Here is a 23,775-nt window from a genome sequence, read left to right as displayed (position 1 = left end):
ATATATATAATTCAGATTTTCTGTTTGTCCAATTCTAGGGTAGCCCTAATGCCAAAAAAGCATAATGTCTCCCTTGTTGCTTCCGGTCTGTGTCGGGAAAAGAAAAAAAGTGCTTTTCTTGCTGGAATTATTTTCTTAAGTTTATTGCGAGAAACTGTTACGATGTGTTTACTCCGGGGCTATTTCCCTCTCGCTACGCCGAGGAATTCATCCATTGGTGATTTTTAGGTGTGTTCAGTTAATTCTGGCACTTTTCTTGCCTCTCTTTTGAAAACCAATCCTTGTGTAAAAATCTTATTCTAAGGAGGAAAATACACAAATAATTGAAAAGAGTTGCAAAGTGAAGTAAATTATTTTATTCATGTAGTTTATCTGAACTTATCAGCATTACAAGAAACAAATCACGTAGAATTAATTGCCAAAATGAACAACAGAGACACGGAAACGATTTTGCAAAGATGAAATACTTTGATCCATTTCAGCTTGTGCTTCAGACCTGCAGAGAGGAAAAAAAAGAAAAAAAAAAGAAATCGAGAAATAGGAATGGTCAAGGTGAATTCAACAACAGACGTTAAATGAGACATTTCTTTCTGAAATCAATTTAATGTTTAAATCCTTAAAACTGCAGCAATTTATGGACACGAATGCAGCTGCTGTGATAACATCTGGCTCCGACACAATGACAGTGAAAAGTTTAGAGTGAGGAGAGCGAGGAAAGAAGCAAAACACAAGTTAGACATGATACGAAACATGACTGTACCCTAACGTACACAAACTATAAAAGCGCATGTCGCTGTTTAATTCTTCACCCCATCTTCACTCTTCTCTCCATCCAATTTACTTTCTTTCTTTTTCCTTTCTTTTTTTTTCTTTTTTTTTTTGCGAGACATCTTCTTCCCCCTCGCTACAAAGCCCAAGTCATGTTCAGAGCTTTTCTACATAAGTGTTTCATGTCACTCCTTTTCTTCTAAAACACACTTCTCTATTCCGTATGTTCCTGGTCTTATATTTGGGTTTGAGAGTGGATAGGTAACATTAAAGAGCTATCACTTTTCTCTCTGTCATTCCCCTACTTCATACACCATTTGATCTGAAGCCAGATACGGCTTTTTAGATGTAGGCGTGGACACACACGCGCGCGCACACACACACACACGCATTCACACAAACACAAGTTTGAGCGCAGTCGGCGCGTGCGCTCGCCGCCTGACTGACAGATAAACAATTTTAGGGGATCGCACACTCTCGAGCCTGCAAAAACATTCCTTTATTTTACAAGGCTTTTATTTTTGTGTCGTTCCTCTCAGCCAGACATCAAAAGCGAGAAGCATTTCTTTTCGCATCACACACGAGCACATTACAATCCTATGCACTCTACAATGCCATTTTGAAAAAAAAACCCGCCCTCGACAACTTGTGGAATAAGTTGAAGGAATGGAGCATTCAAACAAAAAAAGAAAAAAAAAAAAAAAAGACATAAATACACAACAAATACCACCTACAGCCAATAAAATATGCATGGGAGCGTTCAGGTGCCTTTACTGTCAGAATTAATAAGACAACATAAAGAAATAAAAAGACAGTAAGTGGCTGTCTTTTCCACAGGTGTGTCTCTGTGTGGCTTCAGATTCAGTTTCAGCCGTCTTCTATTTTCGCAGCTCGTTGTTAGTGAGTTTAAAAACGGAGCTAGCTGCTCAATTTTGCAAAGTCAAATGTACAACTTGTACATGTTAGTCGGAGTGCAGAAAAAAGCACCAAAAAAAAGAAAGATAGAAATCTGCAATTTCCGCAACAAAAAAAAAGCCATCAAAAGGGCGTGCAGGAATTTTCTAAAAGGAAAAGCTTTTACAAGAGAAATTACTTAGAAAAATTGAGTACAAATTATGCGACCCTTGTGAACTCTAAATATTCAAGAACAAAATGTTCTGGCTGTCAAAATTAAAGCACTTAGATTTTAGAGGCACAAAGCTTCTGATATATTAGATCCCAATAACTTTTTCCCTGTTCTCCTGCCTTTGTTCACTCTCTCTCTGATCTGTAATTGAAAAAGCATTCCATTTTTATTTTGCTTTGCTATCCAAAGGCTAAATCCAAAACACCAGCCAAGAGGTTAGCCTGGTCACCTGGCACCCACAGGCGCTCTCTCTCTCTCTCTCTTTCTCTCTTTTTCCTTCTTTTTCTTTATCACACACACACACACACACACTCACCGACATCCCGATGTGCACACTCGCACACATACCTGACTGCTGTGCTTCAATAAACTGTAAATTCCTCCTCTGCACCCACCATACCCAAGCTAACCCTTTAAAAGTCACCCGCCTCCACCTTGTAATGCATGAACACACTCACCCAGACATGCACATACATACTTACGCACAATCGCGCACAACAGACAAGCCCGAACACACACAAAAAAACAATGTGGCTTAGTGGATGGTATCAAATTTAGTGGCCACGGGGATCTTGCTGGGGTCATAAATCTATATCCAACATGTGAGAAAATCTCTCCATGAATATCTGGAGACGCAGAGGGAGCAGGAGATGGAGAGACAGACAGCGGGATACAGGAGGAGACAGACACAAAGGAGAAAAAAAAAAAGAGGCAGAAAGCAAAGTGAGAGTCTTGCAGAAAAGCAGAGCCACAGACGGAAACGGCACGACCGGGACGCGACGGGCTTGAGCGAAACAAAGCAGGAAATACACAAACTCGCGCAAGATGGTGGCAAAAAACAGGCGACATTAGTCAGCAGAGAGCCAGGAGAGTGAAATGTGGACGGATACACAGAGCAAGAGTCACAGATATAGAGTCTGACAGTAATAGAGGAAGGCCGAAAGGCAGAGCAGGAGACAGACAGACAGACAGAGAGAGAGCGAGGGAGAGATACATGACCCTCTCTAACAATGGCTCTTCATATGGTGCCCAGCTTAGCAGGCGAGCTGTTGGAATCAAGAATGTGGAATGTGGGATTTTGGACCTGCAAACGACCGCTACTGTCTGTGCGTAGGGTGTCCCTGGCCCACCATAAAACAAACTGACAATTTGTCTGCTGCGTATCAGCCTGTCGTCGTGTCACTGCGAACAAAAGTGCTGCAACTTTGAGCTCGCCTGTGCCGGACGCATGCGGTATTATCCCGGAATAATCTTTAGAGTTTAATGTTCAGCCAGATTAGTAGAGCAAGTTTCTGCCCTTTTCATGGAGAGAAATTGAATTTTACAAATCCATTTTTTCCCCATCCCCGACTCTGTCCTGGTCGTCAAACTCTGTGCAGGGAGGCAGCAGGTCTTACTTTAAAATCACAGAACGACACTTGATATGATGCAAAGTGGAATAAATAACTGCAATGTAAAACCACTCAAGCGTGACTTTATTAAAATTCCCCATTTAAAATTGATTTCTGATTCATTTTTGCAACAACCACCAACGGAGTAATAATCTTTCAGAGTAATTAAAAGTTTTATTTTGTTTGCTTTTGGCACTTTTTGTTAAAAACAATTATCCGAGACATGACTCATGTCTAATCCTAAATAAATGCACAATACTGGGATGTGAGTGTTTGATATAGATGCTATCTTTTCCTTCCCTAACTGTACTACAAAAGTGGAGCTCTCTTAAATACAGTATTGATATAGACAAAATTGATCATATATTAAAGAATTTTAAAACGTTGAAATAAAAATGCAACAGGTGAAATTAAATTAGTTTCTAACTTACTCTGTTTATTTTATATGGAGGAAACCAATCAGATTAAGTTGTTGTGCAAGAAAATAACATAATATTTTATTCTATCTTATTCTTAAATAGTGGAAACACAACCAAGTAAAAAAAAAAAAAGAGAACAGAAAAAGTGAAACAACGAAATTAATATGAAGCTTTTATATTTTCTCTTTAAAAGGCATTGCTATTTTTGGTAATGCACATTTCTACACTCTTTATGCTTCTCTTTATGCTTTATATTTGTTGTCTTTACAGAAAATCTTCTGCTTAGTAAATTTCTCAAAATTCAGATCACGTAAGGAACTTGTTCAAAAAGTTTCCCTTCTGAACAGAAAGGGTCACGTTCACACGCAGACACACACACACATACAGCCGATAGCCACCGTCACTCTCTGAAATGAAGCTAACACTCACACACATATTCACTGCAGCCGCTAACACAGGAGACAGTTGTTGTCGGTCGCCCCGATGACTGTCATGGCTGTCAGGCCAAATCCCACGAATTACGGCTGTTCCAGATGTAAGAGATTTCTAAGCTGCCTCCAACGGCCTGCGGTCTATAGTGAGAAAAACAGAGGCGGTAGGGGGGGGAGAGAAAAAGTGAAAGAGGTAAAGAAATTTAAATTCATGCAGCCACACGTGAAAGTTCTTCCTTTCTCTATCCCTGTTTTTGAATCTTTACGCCATCAGAAGTAAAAGCTGCGATTACGCCACATTTTCGTCGGACAGAGTTTTATTGTGTGCACCACTTATTTGAAATCGCTAATGGATGTGTGGCTTATATTTTCAGTAAAGACAGACCATCAAAGATGATTTTATATTTAAAAATGTGACGGGAAAATTGATGTTTTTTTTTTGGTTTTTTTTTTTGGGGGGGGGGTTGCATTACTTTTTTTTTTCTTTTCAATTTTGAAGATAGTGTTTGTGGAAGAAAAATATACCTGCAAATTTATACATTTCCCCTTTATGTGAATTTTCATAGAAAGTACCAGTCTGATCAAATTTTCAATGTCCCGTTATCACACAGTAGACATTTATTACTGTTAGCTACCGGTTAGTTCAGGGTTGTTTACACCGTGGCAGTGTAGTTTGACCAGAGCAGTAGTTTAATTTCCACACATGCATGTCAACACTTAAAATTCACCCACCATCATTGTCTTTGTTGTGTTTGGTCCGCCTCTCACTTTTTCTCTCATTAGTACTTCGTAACCAGACAGTTTATTTGAAATTATGAAAGCATTACACTCTCTGATGTAGCAGTTTAAAAATCAATAGTCGAAACCCTAGCTGCCTCACTTAAGCCCTCTCCTATGGCAAAGGGGATGTCTCTTTCTCCCTCTCTCTTAAATGGTAATTTCATTTGCAGTCACTAAGACCTCACCGATAATTACCAATGCCCTGAGAGAGAAAGGCAAGTGAAAGAGAGAAGGGGAGGGATGGGAGACAGGAGAGGGGAAGAGGGAGAGGTGGATTAAGAAAGCAGAGTGAATGCCAGTCATTAGAAAAGCTTTCCTCCTTGGCTGCTTTGATCAGAGTTAAGAGCGCGTTGCCTTCACTCCATCGCTCCCTGACACTAACCTGTGCAATGAAAACATGGGGAATGGAAGGAGAAGGAGGAGCAGGGTGATGGAGGTGAATGAGGAAGAACCAAAGAAGAAGAAGAAGAAGGAAGATGCCTGGAGTCTTAAATAACAATTCTTGATTCTAAAATTGAGTTCCTCTGTTTTTTTGGGTTGCGCCAGGACCGTCCATTTTCAGAAAGAGCATCACCTTCCACCCCTAACCGCCCCCCTCCCCTCTTCATCTTTCAAATGAACTAATCAGAAAGGGGAATATGAAGTGTCCTGCAGGATCCATTTCTCTGCAAGCATATGGCAATGATTGATGGGGAACAACTTTGACTTTCTCAGGTCATCCTCCCTGCACACATCTGGGAGCACTGCAATAATTCTCCTAATTTTTTGACCTGGTCTCTTCCTTCTGTCTCCTTTCCCCCCTCTCCTCCACAAACATCAGTTTCACTCTGATGAAAAAAAAAAAAAAGTGGACTCCTCCAAGTTGGTCTCTTTCTCTTTCTCTCTCTCTTTCTCTCTCCCTTTCCCAAGGCTAACACAAACACTAATTTTAGCAAAAATAAAAGCACCATAGTGGTTTCCAGATGTTTATAAGGGCTGCTGGGGCAATCCCCCCCATTCCTTCCCACTTTTTTTCTTTCTTTTTTTTGTTTTTTTTGTTTTTATTGTTATGTTTGTCTTACCACTACCACTACAAAAAGACTAAATGTGATAGAGCTTTGGTAAATGGCTTTACCATATGTATAATAACTTGTTTATACAGTTTTTGCATCATGGCAAACACCACAAAAGAACCACAACAAATATAATAATAAATGAAACTTAAAGGCATCGCATCTTTTGCAGCCAAAAAAAAACAAAAAAACTAATATCCTTTTACATCCATTTTAGAATAAAGCAGTGTTTTTTGTCTTACATCCTTTGTTTATGCCTTGAACGTTACTTTCATTTAGAATTAACACAAATAATTACAAATAAAAGAAGAGCAATCAGTCACACAAACAGTACATTTGGGTGAACTTCTTGATTAATATGAAAGAGCACCGGAGACATATCCTCCCCCCCTCCTCCACACACCAGCGACAGCAACTGGACCTTGTTAGCTGTAGCATAGAAATCATCTCTGACTCCGACTTTACAATAACACAGAGGAACTTCAACCGCTAAATGTTTTTGGGAAACCCAGCCGTCCTCCTGCTGCCATGTGATGATCCCACCTCTGAAATATTCAGCCCCATTAACATTCCGATGGGTATCATCCCCTTTCAGACACAATTCGCTTTGCTCCTCAGACCTGTGGGCCAAGCCAGGGAGAGGCCTGGAGCAGATGTTATCTGTCCTCATTCCTCACAAAGACCTCTACTGCTCCAAATAAACACTGCGAGCATTACACTTTGGTGTAAGGGAGACGGTACAAGAACAGGTGACACAATGACTTTAAGAAAAAAAAAAAAAAAAGTAAATCAGTGGATATAATTTCTATTTTTTTTTTGTAAAACTTTATGATTTTGAGATATGCAATTTGATGTCGTATTTTTCTTGGGTTCTGTATCTGCTTTTGGACAACATATGTAGCTCAGTAACTCTACCAATGTTAAAGTGCACAGGTCGATAAAAAGCAAATGCTGTTTCAATCTGGGTCGACTGACCTCTCAACCAAGACGCAGACCATTTCAGTGTTTAGACTTTAACAGAATGCTGTGTGATTTGGTGCAATTTGATACTGTAAAAAAAAAAAAAAAGAAAAAAGACCTACGCTGGTGTTTTTGAAAGACTCACTGCACTTATCTTCCCAAACAGTAGGGGTCACAACTTGGAAAGATAATACTTTTCCAAGATGCACACAAGAAAGGCCAGCAGCAGCAGAAGAACACTCCCAGTTCAAGATTCCCTTCTCTGCACCTGGGACCAGTGTAGTTATCATCGTTCTCTCACTTTGCCGTTAGCAGTTTCTGACCAATTACACAATAGTTTTGCATGCAAAGGAGCGAGAAAAGTTCACCAGTTGGGCTGTGACAAAGAGGATTGGATAACAAGAGGCTCAGGTCAAAATGCATGGATTTTCATCATGCAAATTCTACGACGAGCGCCAATTTTGGCACAGTTCAAAGTCAGTTGCATACGCTCTAATTAAATCTTGCCTATTAAGCAATCAAGTTTAATTGATCATTCAAAGTGGAGTCATTGGATATCTGGATAATGTTGATGCCATCTATTTTGTCAAGTGCACCTCACCATCACATTTTGTAAAGAAGCCATAACTAGTAATTCTACCAGCACCAAACATCGGAATGCTGCTGCGAGATTCCCCATTTTTCCTCCGAATATAACAAATGGTTCTGATGGCCAAAAACTTCAATTCCCCTGCCCCTCTCTCAAGGAAAAAAAAAAAAAAAAAAAAAAAATATATATATATATATATATACACAAATTTTTGTTAAGTGCATGTATAAATGTAACCCAGCATTTTAGGTTGCTTTTCAGAATATGGCTTCTTCTTGGCTGAGTGGCCTCTAAGGTCATGTCAGTAGAAGACTTGTTTTAATGTGACTCTCTTACCATCATGAGTCACCAGTCTCAAAGGGCCTGAAGCCAATACACAGATTCTTTACCAAAACACTGCCTTACTTATGAACAGTGTGGACACGCCCGTGTTGTTTAAAGTTATAACATTCTGATTTTGAAGAAAGTAATAAAAACTATAGCTTTTCTCCTTCAATGTTTTGGCATTTAGTAGATAACTTTAGTAAACCCAACTGACCTAAAACAGAAAATGTTTTCTCTGATTTAATGTCAGTAAGGGAAAAACAGCCTATCATTTTTATACAATGTGCCTAAACATCTGGTTTTAGCTGTTGAACTGATACTTTGCTGCTCGTCACAAGCGGCCAGTGGCTAAATTATTTACTCAGCAGCATGCAACACTGCACAGACATTCAGTCACAAACATAACTTTCATCTTTTCACAATAATGGATCAGATTTTGCTTTCGTAAGCGTCAAATGTGGTTGGTGTTAATTGCTGATGATGTAACTACGCCGGCAAACTGCCAATCGCAGGGTGCTCTTTGAACATCCAACCGTTTTCACCATTAAGCCCTGCAGCTGAGCTGCCAAGAATTAGCCAGGCGTGTGTGTCTGTTTGTTAATCATTTGTGATCATGTGAGAGACAGACTACACTTTGAGCTCAATTAGCCAGGCGTTTAGGCGTCTTAATTGGCGACTTTCGATCTCAGGCTCTTGCTGATGAACCACTTAGCTGCAGACTTATGGATTAGCATCCCGGAAAGCTCTCTGTTCTCAGATGTATCTAACAGGTCAGGAATTAGTGTTCTTAACTCTGACTTACAAATGAAGACAGCAGTATTGACTCGCGTGGAAAACTCTCTTTGCTTCCACTTCGCCGTATCCAAACACACTCCGCCATTGAAGTTTCTCCTGCCTCCTCCTCTTATCATCCCCATGTCATGCATTTTCTCTTCTTATCAGCAGAGATGAGCTTCTGTTTGAATTTTGCTTTGCTTTTTTTTTTTTTTTTTTTTTCTGGAGAAAATTACACGCACAATGTCTCACAATTTGGCAGTTTTGTCGTCATGGCGCGGAAGGCGTCCCTCGTCATCTGTGCAACATGCGCCGCGGCTCATGGGAGCCTCGTAAATGTCATGCATTGACGGAGCCACTCTGGAGAGCAGGAAGTCCTTGCCAAAAAGAAGATAGATAGAGCGCCACTGGTGTTGAGGATGCCATGCTGTATTAAATCATTTCTTTTGCACCATGTGTTGTCTACATGTACAGTGACGGCACTTGTGTTTTCACAAGCGGCTGTTCATGGTGTTACCACAAACACAGATACGCAGATATTACAGATGTTTTGAGTAAACTGTTCTCCCGCTGTTGCCGCTTTTCTCTTGCCCTGTTCTTGCACCGTTCAATAAGCAGTCCTTGCATCCCGCCCTCCGTAGGTGTGTCATTTGTTTTCTTTCTTTTTTTTTTGCCACACTTCCTCCTCCCCAGGTCATTGTCATATACTTGGGCCTTCTGAGCAGGGAGGCTTTAAGCAGCAGAGACAGCACTTGTCCGTTAGATTTGCATGTCCCCCAACATCACATGTCCGGCCTTGCACACATCACCAACTTGTCTGGAGGTGAATGTCGAGGTTCATTAGAAAATGCCCAGATTCAAGGAAATTTGTCAAAAGGTAGACAAAAGCGCCTGTGATGCATGACGTGTGGTTTCCAAGAAGATGGGAGCGCAAATTTGATTTGACTCTGTGCGAATGCTGGAATAAAAAAAGGAGTTTTTTGTCAACAAAAAAAAGAAGAAAAAAAAACCTGCACTTTTAAATGCAATACATTTAAATTACGTTTTTTTTTAATTATTACTATTATTATTATTTCTAATCAACAAAGCGAAACCTGGTCAAGGCAAGGGCCTGTCGGCCTTTCAAACACCCCTGCGATATCTAGATATCGGGGGACCTTCCCTCAGAGTTATTGTGGGAATCAGAATTTATGATGAGTAAATTGGGCTTCTTCATCTGTGTGCCGGGGGGTTTGCCACATGCTGCCGAGATGGCTTGACTTATTGATTACAGGGAGTAGTATGCCCCATTTCAAAGGGATGGAGAGCCCCCGCCACGCAACTTCTGAGAATTAATTTGCCTGGCATGGGCCTTCATGAGAAACACATGTCCGTACACACACAAACGCAAGCGCAGACGTAAACAAGCACACAGTATCCAAAGCCTTCAGGTAAAAGAATCACCCCTCCCCATCCAAAATATATATATATAAAAAAAAAACAAGGAAAAAAATATACCCTACGCATCCATTCAGCCCTTTTTGCCCTCACCAACACGAACATAAATAAAAGGAGTTTTTAATAGTAGTGAAGATTGTGCAAAGCATGTGACAAAACTTATCTATGTTCTATCCTCTAACCTTCTCCTGCTGTATAGCAACAAAAAATTTAAGTGTCTTTTTTATAGTTTTTTTTCTTTTGCTTGTTTCTGCATTTATTCTCTCTGCATTTATGCATTTCTTCTTTTTTTTTTTTGTAAATGAATAATATCTGTAAGTAGATTCCTGCAGTTGGTTACTACTGTTTCCTGTTTCAGATTTGTAAATAATGAATATATTCGAAGAATAAGAAAATTCAGCCTTGCTCTTTCCAAACACTGTATAAAGAACCGTTTTCCTGTGTGTGCATGTGTGTGTGTGTGTGTGTGTGTGTGTGTGTGCGTGGTGTACCATCTGCAGTAACTGTTCTGGAAGAAAATCTAACACAGTTTCAGCCAAAGTACTTCTCCAGGCCGGCAGAGTCACAGCTGAACTATCAGTGGTTCATCCCTGGCATTGTCCACTTTATCACCCTCTGCCCTCAGACACCAGCTCCTATTTCACCAGCAGCACCCGTGCTAATTTATCATCGCCGTCTTGACAGACAACACATCTGTGTGTGTGAACGGATTAAGTGAGGAAAAGTGTAAGAGGGACAACGGGGGCAGAAATGGGGAAGAGTAGGAGGAAATATGGTAGCTAGGAGGATTCCAGCCCTTACAAACAGCCCTTTTAAAGGGTCATATTTTGTTTGAAGGGCCCCCTCCTACCCTTCACTCGACCTCTTCCCTATCCCTCCTGCCTCCACGCTCATAACACAATGTCAGCTAACCCCCTCGGCAACTGGACAGCTCATTGTCTTGGGCTATCTTATATTACAGCCCATATACCGCAAGTGGGATATGGAACAGAATTAAAGAGCTTAAGGAGTGAGCTGAGAACGTAGACCTGCAGAGGTTTATATCACCATATAAAACCGTACCTTCGCAGGCCGTGAAAGGGCACGTCCGTGACGACCATTCTTTTTTTTTTTTTTTTTTTTTTGTTGACTGAATGACGCCGCTGCGTTTGTCANTTATATCACCATATAAAACCGTACCTTCGCAGGCTGTTGACTGTCCTTCCCGAAACATTCTTTGTTTTTTGTTTTTTTTTATATTCATTGACTGAATGACGCCGCTGCGTTTGTCAGCATGCCAAAGGCGTGCAGATACCCCTAGCGGTGAAGATTGATGGCTGAGAGAGGTTGAAATACACACGGACAACAGATGGGGAGACACGCACTACAACTCTCGTGTTCACACGTCCCGTGTCCGCATCCCGTGCTGCGGTTTTTGTTTTTTTTTGTGCGGGCGCACATGCATACGTACGAGACGGCAGGTGCGCACATACACGCGTTCTCATGTGTGTGTTCAAGCAAGCATATCTGTTTACTTTTAGCCTCCAAAAACCCATTCACATTTGAATGCAGGAGACAGGACACATCTCTCTGCTCTGTGAGCCGCTAGACAGCTCAGTCAGAATATTTTAGCATGCACACACACACACGCTTACATATTTCACCCCCATGCATACACACACGCACGCACACACGCATGCACACTTCCCCGGGGTACCCCCGTTTGCAGAGCCTGGGGAGTGCAAAATGGAACTTTTTAAAAGCCAAAAACATTTCTCCTGAACAAACTAGTCTTGCTTAATAATACCACGCTCATGTTTCTCTCCTCTCTCACGACAGGCTGTCATTATCTACAAGAGCTTGGTGTTTCGACTGTGTTTTAGAGAACGGTTTTGGTTGTTGTTTTAGCATCTGAAAGCCTCGCTACAAGACAGACGGCAAATAGACTCTAAACTATTTGGAATCTGTGCATCAGCAAATGCATTTTGCTATTGAAATGAAAAGAAGGAAGAAGTTGGGGGAATTGCGGATTTAGCGCGAAGACAGGGGCACTTGCAAACTCTCGAGACATTTGAGTTTCTGAATTGCTGATTTTTGGACCTGCAGTACGTGGTGCAATGTATTTATGTCCTTTATTTTGGGGGGAATCAAGAAGAATGTGTGTTAAGTTGGGTTTTTTTTTATACGTGTGAGTGTTTTTTTTTCTTTCTTCTTTTTTTAAGGTGAGTAAAATTAAGTTTTGTGCACACACACACACACACACAAAAAAAAAAACAAATGCACAGAGCCCAGATCCGCAGCCACTGTTTATACAGGCACAAATGCAGCTTCTGCTCTTATGAAGATAAATATGGCAAGGCGTAGATTTTCACCCACACCTACTGAACGGGACACATGCATTCATCTTTGCTGTAGGTTGTGCTTTCGGATTTGTGTGTGCGTGTGCGTGTGCTTTTGTGTGTGCTGGGGCCATGTTGGGGATACAGCAGCGAGGGTGTGCGCACCTCACTGCCTTTGCAATGTATGGAAATGTATGTGCATTTTTAAAGTAGGAGGGGGGGGGCAAAATTTATTTCTCTCTCGCCCCCCATGCACCCTTCGAGCCCCTTCCTCTTCCTCCACACCTCATTCCCAAAGCTGATAGACCTATGGATGCATGATAGATGGGGGGAGAGAGAGAGAGAGAGAGAGAAATGAAGGGGGTCTCTGCATGGATGCATACATACACGCATGCATAGATGTATATAACACCCCCATTCCCCCTTTTCCTCTCAAGCGCACACTATAAAGTCTCTAACATGCACCTTTGCATACAAAAGCACACCTCTGAATGCAGGACTCATGCGCATACCAAACATAATCCATAGTTTTACATAATAGGGAGGAGAAAAAAGGGGAGGCAAGTCAACTCCTGTGGTAGGGTGATAAAGATAATATGAATCATCTGACTCTTTCTCTTTCTCCCTGTATGTATACACATTCACCCAGAGAGATGCTGATATGCTATAGAGGAATATAATGAGATATGTAGAAGGTTCCCCCCCAACTCCCTCCATCTGCATCCCCCCCGCCCCCTTCTGATCCTCCAGAACACATGTGGGTCATGTGTGTGCTTTGTCCATTTTCCACAATGTTTAAGGATTATGCTTCACGGTGTACTGAGATTTAAGTAAATTGCCCCAAGTGGAAGTTATATTTGCGAGTAAACCACTGCACCATCTCTGTGTGTTACATGGATGCAACCGCAGAAACACGGACTGCGTTGTTCTGATGAGCCACTGATTGATTCTATGCACATTTGATAAAGTGCAGTGTTTGTTTGTCTCCAGAATAAATTAAGTAAAAAACTATCAGATACACTGTCTTTGCAAAGCACAAGAAAAGAGGGCTTGCTGTTAATTATTCACAAAAAAAAAGTTAATTTTTGGAATCTAATTAAAGGCATTTAACCATCGGGGACAGAGCGAGATCAAAGATGTGTATTTGATGTCATGCAGATAGCATTTTTAAATTAGCAAACCCTCTTAACTTTATAATTATCTTTGCTGGGAGAAATGAAGCAGGAAGTTCCTTTGTGTTAATTCTGGGATTCAAACAGTCTCCTAAGAAATAGATGAAATTAATTAGAAATAATTACAGATGGTCATGCAGTCTGCATTTCCAATGCAATGAATCATATGTAAAGCAAAAAGAAAAAAAAATCTTTTTAGTGGGTTTATTCTGTTATAACTTAAATATATGAGAAACAGGTCATATGAAATGAAACATTTAACTTTTCTTTTTTCTTTTTTTTTTCCAAAGATATGGAGTGCAAGTTTTTAATGAATCGAAATCCAACAACTTTTCATTCATATGTATTTTATACACACCAAAAAAAAAGAAATTTGCAAAATGCCCGGCAGTTATCGCTGAGGGAATTTTTTATTTTTTTTTGGATTCGTGTCTCACAGCTACTGTCCGTTTGCACTCTCTTTCAGGGTTGTTGCTGAAGCCGACAAACATGCAACAAATGTCCAGATGTGTCAGAAAACAAGAAAATACTGAAGAGTGCGTGTGTGTGCGTGTGTGTGCGTGTGCGTGTGCGTGTGTGTGTAAAGGAGAAATAGAGGAAGAAGCAGATGGGATGAATTCTGCCTTCTTGCATTAGCAGTCCCACTGGAAAAACACTGCCGTCTTTGTACTGAAAATCAAAGCTAAGGCCAAGCTGATATTTTGTCCTCCGTTTTAATTACGGGCAAAAACAATGATTACTTATTTACCAATTAAATGAACTTCTTGCTTCTGAAATCACATCATGCAGAAGTGAGGGTCCTTTCGTATGCCATGAACTACGGCTCCGTCTCTTTGCTTCGCTTGAATACGGTTGGCTTTTTTGTAACGCCGGTGCACAAGCATGTATGCCTGCAGGTGTCCATGCCTCATGTGTTTATAGTCTCAGGAAGCTGTTGACCTAGTCCTCGCCTCCCCCACCACAACCACTACGTGTGTTTGTAGGAGTTCCCTTGAACCTGACAACGGTGGGAGAGGGGAGGTGGAACTGGAGCCAAGACTTTGAACAAACCATTCTGATGGACAACAGGACCAAGAGGGGCTGGGCTGAACAGGGGAGGCAAGGGAAGGTAGAAAGGTTGGGATTCCACAAGTCAGTCGCCTATTGTGGATGAGTACGAGCTACTATATTCAATTTATTTTAGTACTCACAATACAGTTAAGTAAATAATAATAATAATAATAATATCATATATTTATTTTGTTGTGTGTAGTTTGAGGGGTTTTTGTCGTAGGTCATGGTTTCGGCGCCTGATTCGATGCCGAACAGACGACTCCATAGCTCGTCAACTGAGCTGAACACTCCTTTCAAACAGCTAATGCCTCCAACAGCAGGTGGACAAGGGGTGAAAAATACAGCCGAGGACTGCGGGAACGTGAAAAAAGTATTTCTGACACAGACCAATACTCCAAATAGATGCGGTAAAGATGAGTTTAAGTAAAAAGCGGGCGAGAGAAGATGAAAGGAGTCTGACTAATGGCAGGGAGTCAGATGGAGAGGATGGTTGTTTATGGATGAAGATGGTCTGAGAGGAGGGGAGAGATGCTCCGGTGGAGACGGAAGGTAAGGGAAATGGAGGTGAAGGCGAAAGAAGAGGGAGATTAAATGGAGAGGAAAAATGGAGAGGAAAATGTTTGCGGGGAGGTGAAGAAGAGGAAGCTGGAAGGAGAACAGGTGAAGATGGGAAGGGGTTGAAAGAGGTCAAGGAGCACAGCCTTTTATGGTGAGATAAATGAAGGAGTCACGTGTGTCCGTGCGTGGTTGTGTGTGTGTCCTCTGAAGAGTGAGAAGAAGGTGAGGGGTGAGGTCCAGGCCCACGTCTTATCAAAAATAAAAAAATAAGAAATAAATAAATAAAAGTAGCAGATTAAGATGGACAGTCTGAGACAGGGCTGAGCCCTGTGTGTGAGTGTGAGTGTGCGTGTGCGTACACCCTAACGCGTGCACACGCGTGTGTAGGTGTGTCTCCACACTGTCTCTGCATGCGTATGTGCCTCTGAGTGTGTGTTTTAATAGCCACAGTCAGAGAGCCTCTGTCAGACGGTCAGCTAATTGGCCATCTTACAAGTACAGAGGAGGCTGCTCGCAAATTGGCAAAAAGGGCAACCGGCTTCAATCTGATACCAAACTCCCCTCTGTCATGGTGCTGTCCATTAGACAACAGCTTAAGTCAGGGAAATGGAACAAAAATAAGGAAAAACAGAATACACAACAAGGGGAAAATAGTGCCGTAATTGTGCTTTGGAGACTCCAATTGTTGTGCTCGACCCGTGTGTAGCGAGACAATGGGGATCATGCAAGACTTAGCGTAAATAAAAATTTGGAGGAAAACATGGAACTCAAGGGGATGATGTGGTTTTTTTGTGTGTGTTTTTTTTGTTTTGTTTTATGTGTGTGTGTGTGCGTGTGTGTGTGTGTGTGGGTTTTCCTGTTGCAGAAGCCTCATGTATTTTAATCCATGTAAAGTCCCAACTGGGTTCCAATTAGGAACAGGTTTCCTAACGCCCTGTGGGGAAACTGATAATTATGCTGTTGACTGTGGTTGTGACTTACAGTGTTTGTGTGTGCATGTGTGCGTGTAGCGTGTGGTACAGGAGGACTCTGCACATTTTATGATATTCTTTTTTCTTTTTTTTTTTATCTTTCCGTGATGTTTACAATGCTGAAATTGTTAGTTGTATCAAATGATCCTTCATAATTAGACACAATAGTGAAATTCAGATCCTCTTTATCTCAGTTGTTCATCATAAGTAGTGCATCTAAAACACACACACACACACACACACGCACACATGCACTCATACACGCACATATAAATTTTACCCTTAAACTAAGCTTGAAGGCAAAATAGGCCATTGCTGTTGGGAATTGTTTCTTAACATTTTTAGGCCATGACTATTAGGCATTTCTTTAGGTGTTTGTGTGCTATTTAGATGGACCTTCCAGTAAACTGAGGGTGTTTTTCTCATCTTCCTCTAATGTTTAGATTGTTAATAATCACAACTCTAGCAAATAATTATCTGTAATCGAACATGACGCAAACATTTTTCATCTTCTTAAGCAAGTTCTTTTCACACCAATTTGCAATGGACAGTCGTGCAAAAGTATTCACATCCCCTAAGTTGTTCTCACATTTTGGAAAGTTAGATCTGTTAACTTGTTTTTCTTTAAGGAATTCTGTTTTTTAGACCTAGAGAAAGCAGTACATAATTGTGAAGTGGAAGGACAAAGGATGGCATGGGTTTTTTAAATTTTTTAAAAAATTTTTTTGTTGTTTTAAAAACTATTTCTGAACAGTGTAGGTATGTGTACCACCTCCCTCAGGCCATGCCTTTTTTTTCTGCAAGTCTTCTGGGGGGTATGTTTATACCATTTTTTCATGTCTAGAAACTGACACTTTTGTCCAGTCCTCTTTGCAAAATCACTCACGCTTAGTCAGACTGCATAGAAAGCATAGAAAGCCTTGCCTCAACAGACTTAGATCTAGACTTTAACTGGGCCATCCAAATGGTTGATTAAACAACTCCATTATAGTTGTTAAGTCTCATTGTGAATGGTGTGTTTAGGGTTTACTTTAATTTTGATCTCTTGACAAACCAGAGCTTCTTATTGCAGCAACCTGCAGTCTGGGATTCTTTTCCCTTTCTTTCAACTCTTCTGATAGTCGTCTGTGGATCTCTGCAGCTCCTCCACAGTTTTGCTCTTGGCTAATTAGTGCTCTCTTTGTCTATTCTTTTCATTTAACTGGATGGCCATGTCTTGGTACTTTTGCAGGTTCACCATACTCTTCCACTCCAATTTATTTATTTTTTTTAAACTTTAACCCTGACCTGTCTGCTGTGTTCCTTGATTGTAACGATGCATCTTGTTTATTAATGTTCTCTGACAAATCTAGGAAGCATTCACAGATCAGCAGATATTATATTGGACACAGGTGGACTGTTTTTACAAACAGGGTCAATTCAAATTCATAAGAATGTATTGGATTTTGTTTTCCTACCAAAGGGGGTAGATACTTTTCAGTGGGTGGCTGCATGGAAAGTGTTTAGCGTGAGCAGTTATGTGAGCAGTTTTCAATGTTACAGGTAGCGGTGCTCTGATGCTTGTACCCTCCACCTAACCTTGAAAACAGAGAGTGACGCTGATGTAGTGGACACTGTGCCTCTCCTATCTAACCTTAAATGCTGAAAAATGTCCCCTCAAATAAAATGGATGACCCAGCTGTCACATCTGTTATAACATATATATTGTTTTACAAGGTTGAGCCAACGAGCACGCAAGAAAAGGTTCAGTTTTAAAGCAGTCGCAAGCTGCTCTTTTTTTAAAATGATAGTGTTTAAAAAAAAAGAAAGAATAAGGAAAGAAAAGGATTTACATTTAAGACGACATCGGGGTAAGTTTTGACAAAAAAATTCCACTTCTTGTTGTTTGCACTCTTTTCATAACATGTTGGAAAAGTGCCTTGCAAAGCAAGTCTGGAAAAAAAAGGGCAACATTTTTTTCTTTATACACACACATGTGCAGGAGGGTGGAGGGGTTCCTATTTTTTATTTTTTTTTTAACTTATCCATGTCGGACAACATTCTGTTAGGGGGTATCAGGTATAAATTCCACTCCAATTTACAAATCAGAGATAATTTCCATACGCCGCCGTGAAGATTTTTCACATTCAAATGAGTGGGTGTAGGGTTGAGAGGGGGCACAAGGAATCTTTTGAGTCTGCAAAACACCAAAATTGTTTAGCTGTCCAATCGGGTGTTATACTACACATAATATATGGTTATTTCATACAGCCTCCAGACTGCCAAGATGTTTTCAATTTGGCATGGCCCTGCGATCATGATATCACAGAGAAAAAGTGAGGGAGAGCTTCCAGTCTAGGATGGCCAGAGCAGCGAGAGGGCGATCATTTCGCCAAACTCAAAGGCTGCACCCCGCTCCCCCTCCCTCCGCCTCCCTCTCCTCGCCTCTTTCTCCCTTTCTCACTGGGACGAATAATTCCACAGTTGCTGAGGCACTGAAAAAGCAATCTGCGGAATACCCCAGGGTCATGTCTGTGGCGGGATGATTTGTGTGAAATGTCATACATTAAATATAAGTTTAACATTCAGCCCGGCGCACTGTAAAACTGCCCTGTCGTTGCCACAGTCCACCATTTCCCCGAGTGCAGGGAGGGTTCGGGTTCAGGAAAGCGGTCACAAAGGAGTTGGACACACATGCGCGCATACACACCACCCCCTGTGTCGGCCCAATCTCAAAGGTAGCCGGAGGAAGGTGGAGCATAGACGGCGGGGGAGTTGTGAGGCCATTCAATCTACAGCTGCATTTCATTTATGATTGTGAGAGCAAAAACTTTTTTTGTTTTGTTTTGTTTTTGTCCGTGAAATCTATCTCTCTGTTTTTTCTTATTGTCTTTACTTACATGTGTGCACTGTGTAAAAAGGAAGGACCACGGAGTGAACAATATAGAGAAAACACTGGAAAGACGACGGTCCCAAAGACGTTTGTTGCTTGGCAGGAATTGAGAAAAGTAAGGTAAAAATAAAAGGGAGGGCAGTAGGGTAGTAGCAGACAGGCTGATGGGCAAAGATGGACAGTGGGTTTGTGAGGCAGGTGTTGAATGTGTGTCCAGACTGTGAGATGAGAAAGTAAAAGAAGTGGTGAAAAAGCTGGGGGGGGTTGACAAGGGGGGAGGGGGGGGGGAGAAAAAGGTTTGTGACTAATTCATAAAGTTTCAGGAAAATAGCAGCCCACTGAAAGCCAGAGAAGCAAGAGACAGGGAAAAAGGTGTCTCAAGGGACTTCAGTGAAGCAGTCATCCCAAAGAGCAGGAGAGAGAAAAAGACGATTCTGTCCATCCCAGTAGATGAGAAAGAAATGACAGAGGGGCTACAAAGGATGTCATCTGGCAGAGGGACAGCTGATGAGCTTCCTCTCTTTTCTCTTTGTCTTTCTGCCTTCTTCCCTCCTGGCTTGTTTGTTTTTGCTCTCTGTCTTTGCCTGGAGAAAGTTTCTGTCTCAACGACTACAATCAGATCGTGTGTTTGATATGCAAAAGAAGCGTGTTGTTGGCCATTCCAGAAATGCCAATTTCAGTGCAGATAGCCAACTTTGGGGATGATCAAAGGCCAACGGTAGATGTTTTAAATGTAAGCATAAAACACTGTATCAGCTATGATTAGGCCATGCCAGGCCCAGGTGGATACAGTTCATGAATCTAATTATGTACCCCCATGCGTTCCCAATATGTTCTTATCTACTTGGCACAGTTCAATTTAGTCTTTGCCTGGTGGTGTTTGACAATATTTGCATCTAAAAAAAAATCCATGCATCCTTTCTACAAATTCTGCTTATTATTGCCATGAAAGAGCTCACCACTAGATTTATCAATTTCACCTTGAAGGTGTTGTACTTGCCAGTGCATTTGTAAGCAAGCTGGGACTCTTTGAAGACGAACACAGTATCGTTCAATCTGCAACCCCCCCTCCCCCTCTTCTCTGCGCTTCTCCTCCCATTTCACCCCTACTTCAAAGCAGAAAGGCTGAGATGAAGGTTTGGAAAGAAATGGAAAACAAATTGTTCATTTGTATCTGGGAGGAGACCAGACACTTGAGCAAATGTTCTCCGCATTCTCTCTTTAAATGCGCTGCACTAAAGTTATCTTAAGGTTAGTCGCAGGAGAGACGGAACGAGACGAGATCTGGGTAGCTGTTGTTTTTAAAATCTTCGCCAGACAATCAAACGTGTAAATAAACGGGAGGCAGCTCAATGATCACCTCCAGGGCAAATTGCAGAGATACTCAGTGCATGCAGCCGAATGAGAATCTTCCACAAGCAACTGTGGAAGAGTTTGTTAGAAAACCTGATTTTAAGGGAAAAAAAAACAAAAAAACACACCAAAATATATAAGCAAATAAATTGCCATTGCTTTGTGTAAACGTCCTATATTGCAGACACACATTTTACGACTGCAAGACAGTTGATACTAGAAGGAAACTACACTACATGTGAATATGGAAGGTAGTCATTTATATTTTGGTCTGATAATGAATAACTAATTAGTGCCCAGGGTAGTTATTAATAAACTTTGCATTTTTTTATCATAAGGGCACCACCTGACTATCAGAATATTAATAGTCAAATATATCTGTCAGTCTGTGCCAGGTATTGTTCTATGAATACTGCCAAGTGAAGAGTGGTATTATAGAGGAATGGATGACGCAGAGTGAAATTGTGCACTGGGGTTCCCAAACAGCAAGAACTACATCATATACAGAATCCACACATGCAACTTCTCTCCAAAATACAAGAATCTAACAAAACACTTCAACTTTTAGGTGAAATACTCTCGTCAAAAATCTCTTTAATGAGGCTAATTACGTTCGATATTATAGAAAAAAAATCTAGAAAAGGAACAAATAAAAATGAAAAACAATAGTCAAAATGATGCAGTGATATCACTGTGCTATCACATTGCAGAGATATCAGAGCTATATATATATATATATATATATATATATATATATATATATATATGTTTCAGGTTGTTGTGATAATGAATATAGATCAAGAATCATAGTCTAAGATCAAGCCTTTGCTATTAGTAAAATAACAGCGCTCGCTACCGCTATTGAGGCAGCCATTACATTCAGTGTGCCACAGATAAAAGACCTAGCCGCTTTGATCATCGGAAATAAAATTATGCTCTTTCATTGACCAAATAAGAGTGTCTTTTTGATGACATGCTTGACTTGACTAAACACACCATGGTGAGTTAAATAGATGCCTTCTATTAAAGAATCTGAGAGGCATTCAGAAAACATGCATGTCATTGTGCTTTACTTCCAAAGGTTACGTTGGACATTTAAAAAGATGAAGAAGAAACTGATCTATGCTCTCAATCACCTCTGAACCAATTTGTTGTGCCTGTCTTCTGCTGATGAGACGGAGGGCTGAAATGATGAGCAACACTTAAATGGAGCTTTGTTAGCAACAACTTGCTTTGATGTTCCAGAGCTGGATTTCATTGCGATTCATACACAAAGACTGGATGTGAGACATGCTGAGCAACTGACTGAGTTATCATTTGCGAACACTAACAGTCTCAGGTCTTTATTTGGCTCCTGTCAGAAGTTTACATACATCCATCAGAGGCATGAATGTCTTAGATTTGGGGCTTTGAAATGTTCATTTGAAATGTTGTTTTTTTTTTTGTTTGTTTTTTTTAGAGTGAAATTAATCAACATATAACTACAGGAATTAAAAATAATAATAATAACTTGGTTTGCAAGTTAGTTGAGGATCCATACAGAATATTCAAATGCGTCTCCATTTTGGGACGTTCAAGAAGAAGACCCAAATTGTCATCCTCATAAGTTATTACGTTGATTGGAACAACCCTGGAATCACCAAGGCGCAAAACGGCCATAAACTGGAACCGAAGTGTTCGCTTTCACCGTCCACAGTCATGGGTTTAGCATCGAAATGAACAGAGCATGAAGTCCAAGTAACAATCACACAATAAAAACAATAGGAATATCTTCAAGCTCTACTAAGGTTTGCAGCCAGCTACCCAAACAGACATATCAAATGTCATCTGAAGAAAGAAAAAAAGGTTTGGTGTTCAATGGAGAAAAAGATTGAGCTATTTGGCCCCTGGGGCAAGACGTATGTTTGAAGTTAAGGCGAATAACGTACCATCTTTAACGCAAGATAGTGACTACATCATACTTTGGGTCGTTTTCACCATCAGATGTACTGGTAGATTACAGAAGACTGATGGAATAACAAGGCAGGACAACTCTGAATTGTTTACCTCAAATCACTGGCCTGATGGTTGAAACTTTTCAAACATTTTCAAAAGCACATCATGATTACATTAAGCTTCTGGAAAAGCCTTCCAAAGCCCCGACCTTTATCATGTTGAAGATTTGTGGGACTTAACAGCTCTGTTCTTGGCATGACACCAACTTCTGCAAAAAAAAGAAAGATAAATAAGTGAACAAATGTGCCATCAGAATCATATCAGATGTTTGGTAATTCTTTAAAAAAAATAAAATAAAAATAAGGTGAGGATGGAGCTTCTTTGGGATATACATAAAAGTCCCAGAATGCCAAATACCAAACCCATGATAATGACACATGGTCTGATGGAAGCAGGACAGGCTGTGACTCCTCGCCATTATCCTCAGGCAGGCAAATCAAGGCAGCAAATCAGGAACAATGGAGCCCCTCAAAGAGCAGAGTGGGGATCAAAGCACTGCTAACTGACCATTGCAGTCCAATTGAAATATTCACTTTGCATCTTTCCAAACATAATGGATGTTGAAAGTGGGAGGTGAAAAGAAAGAGCTGCTTGCTCACATTTGATGTCAAATTATAGATGGTAAAAAAAAAAAAGAGGGGAAAAGTAGAAATGCACATGGCAGTCCAGGCCTTTTCCAGTCATCTGCTAAGGCCTCATAATGTCCCTTGGTTATTTTTTGACTTTGAAATAGCAAAGACCCATTCTCCCTCTTTTTTCCCCCCTTCCTTTCTTTGAACCCTCCAATGGTAACATCATGATGATATATGAGATGCCATACTGTAGCCGTTGTGCATGTGGAGTCGATTGAAGCAGGCCATTTCTTAAAGTGTCCTCTCACTTTCATTCTCTCTGTACTTTATAATCTTCCTTCCCCATTCTTCCTCTCTTTGTCTCCCCCATCACTTCCTCTCTCCATCTCGCCAACTCTCCATTTGAATGTGTTGATCACCTGGGGAGATGCTGCATTAATGCTGACGCCCAGTAAAAGGCAGAATCTCCTCTTTATTTATCTGCACTAAAATTCCTCCCAATCTTTCCAGCACATTTCACTCAATCACACAACTCAGGCCATTCCATTAGCCACACAGGGGCGTTTTACTCCATTGAGCACAACACGCCACGGACTTCGATGAATATAGATTCCCTTAAATTATGTATAATGGGAGTGCTCAGATTTTAGCATTTTTTCCTAAGAGGGTTTGAAGACGTACAAGTTGTTTCTGCTGCTTTTTTGAGTGCATCTTGAAATGTGCAATATGTAAGAGAGACCAGAGACACTTCCTTTGAGTTTGTACATGGAAATGAGGGGAGAGGGGAGAGAGAGAGAGAACGATCATGCGACGCTGGCTGCACATCACGTGCGATTTCTCTCCAAGTGGGGATGACGGGG

At 40.9% G+C, this 23,775-nt stretch overlaps 1 long non-coding RNA gene across 3 annotated transcripts; it reads right to left on the bottom strand.

Annotated features, from left to right (window-relative positions):
* Positions 1–341: 341 nt before the first annotated feature.
* Positions 342–22,574, bottom strand: LOC107835787 (uncharacterized). 3 transcript variants are annotated; one of them, XR_001661610.1, is made up of 3 exons: positions 22,395–22,574; positions 4,134–4,276; positions 342–496 (listed from the first exon to the last, which is right to left on the bottom strand). It is a non-coding gene; the product is annotated as an uncharacterized LOC107835787 (long non-coding RNA). The 3 variants fall into 3 exon arrangements; XR_001661608.1 differs by having other exon boundaries at positions 22,457–22,572; XR_001661609.1 differs by lacking the exon at positions 22,395–22,574 and adding an exon at positions 8,643–9,609.
* Positions 22,575–23,775: the final 1,201 nt, after the last annotated feature.

Source organism: Poecilia formosa, unplaced genomic scaffold (genome assembly GCF_000485575.1).
Source record: "Poecilia formosa unplaced genomic scaffold, Poecilia_formosa-5.1.2 Scaffold22, whole genome shotgun sequence".
In the NCBI taxonomy this organism is placed as follows: domain Eukaryota; kingdom Metazoa; phylum Chordata; class Actinopteri; order Cyprinodontiformes; family Poeciliidae; genus Poecilia; species Poecilia formosa.
This window is presented reverse-complemented; position numbering and strand designations above follow the sequence as displayed.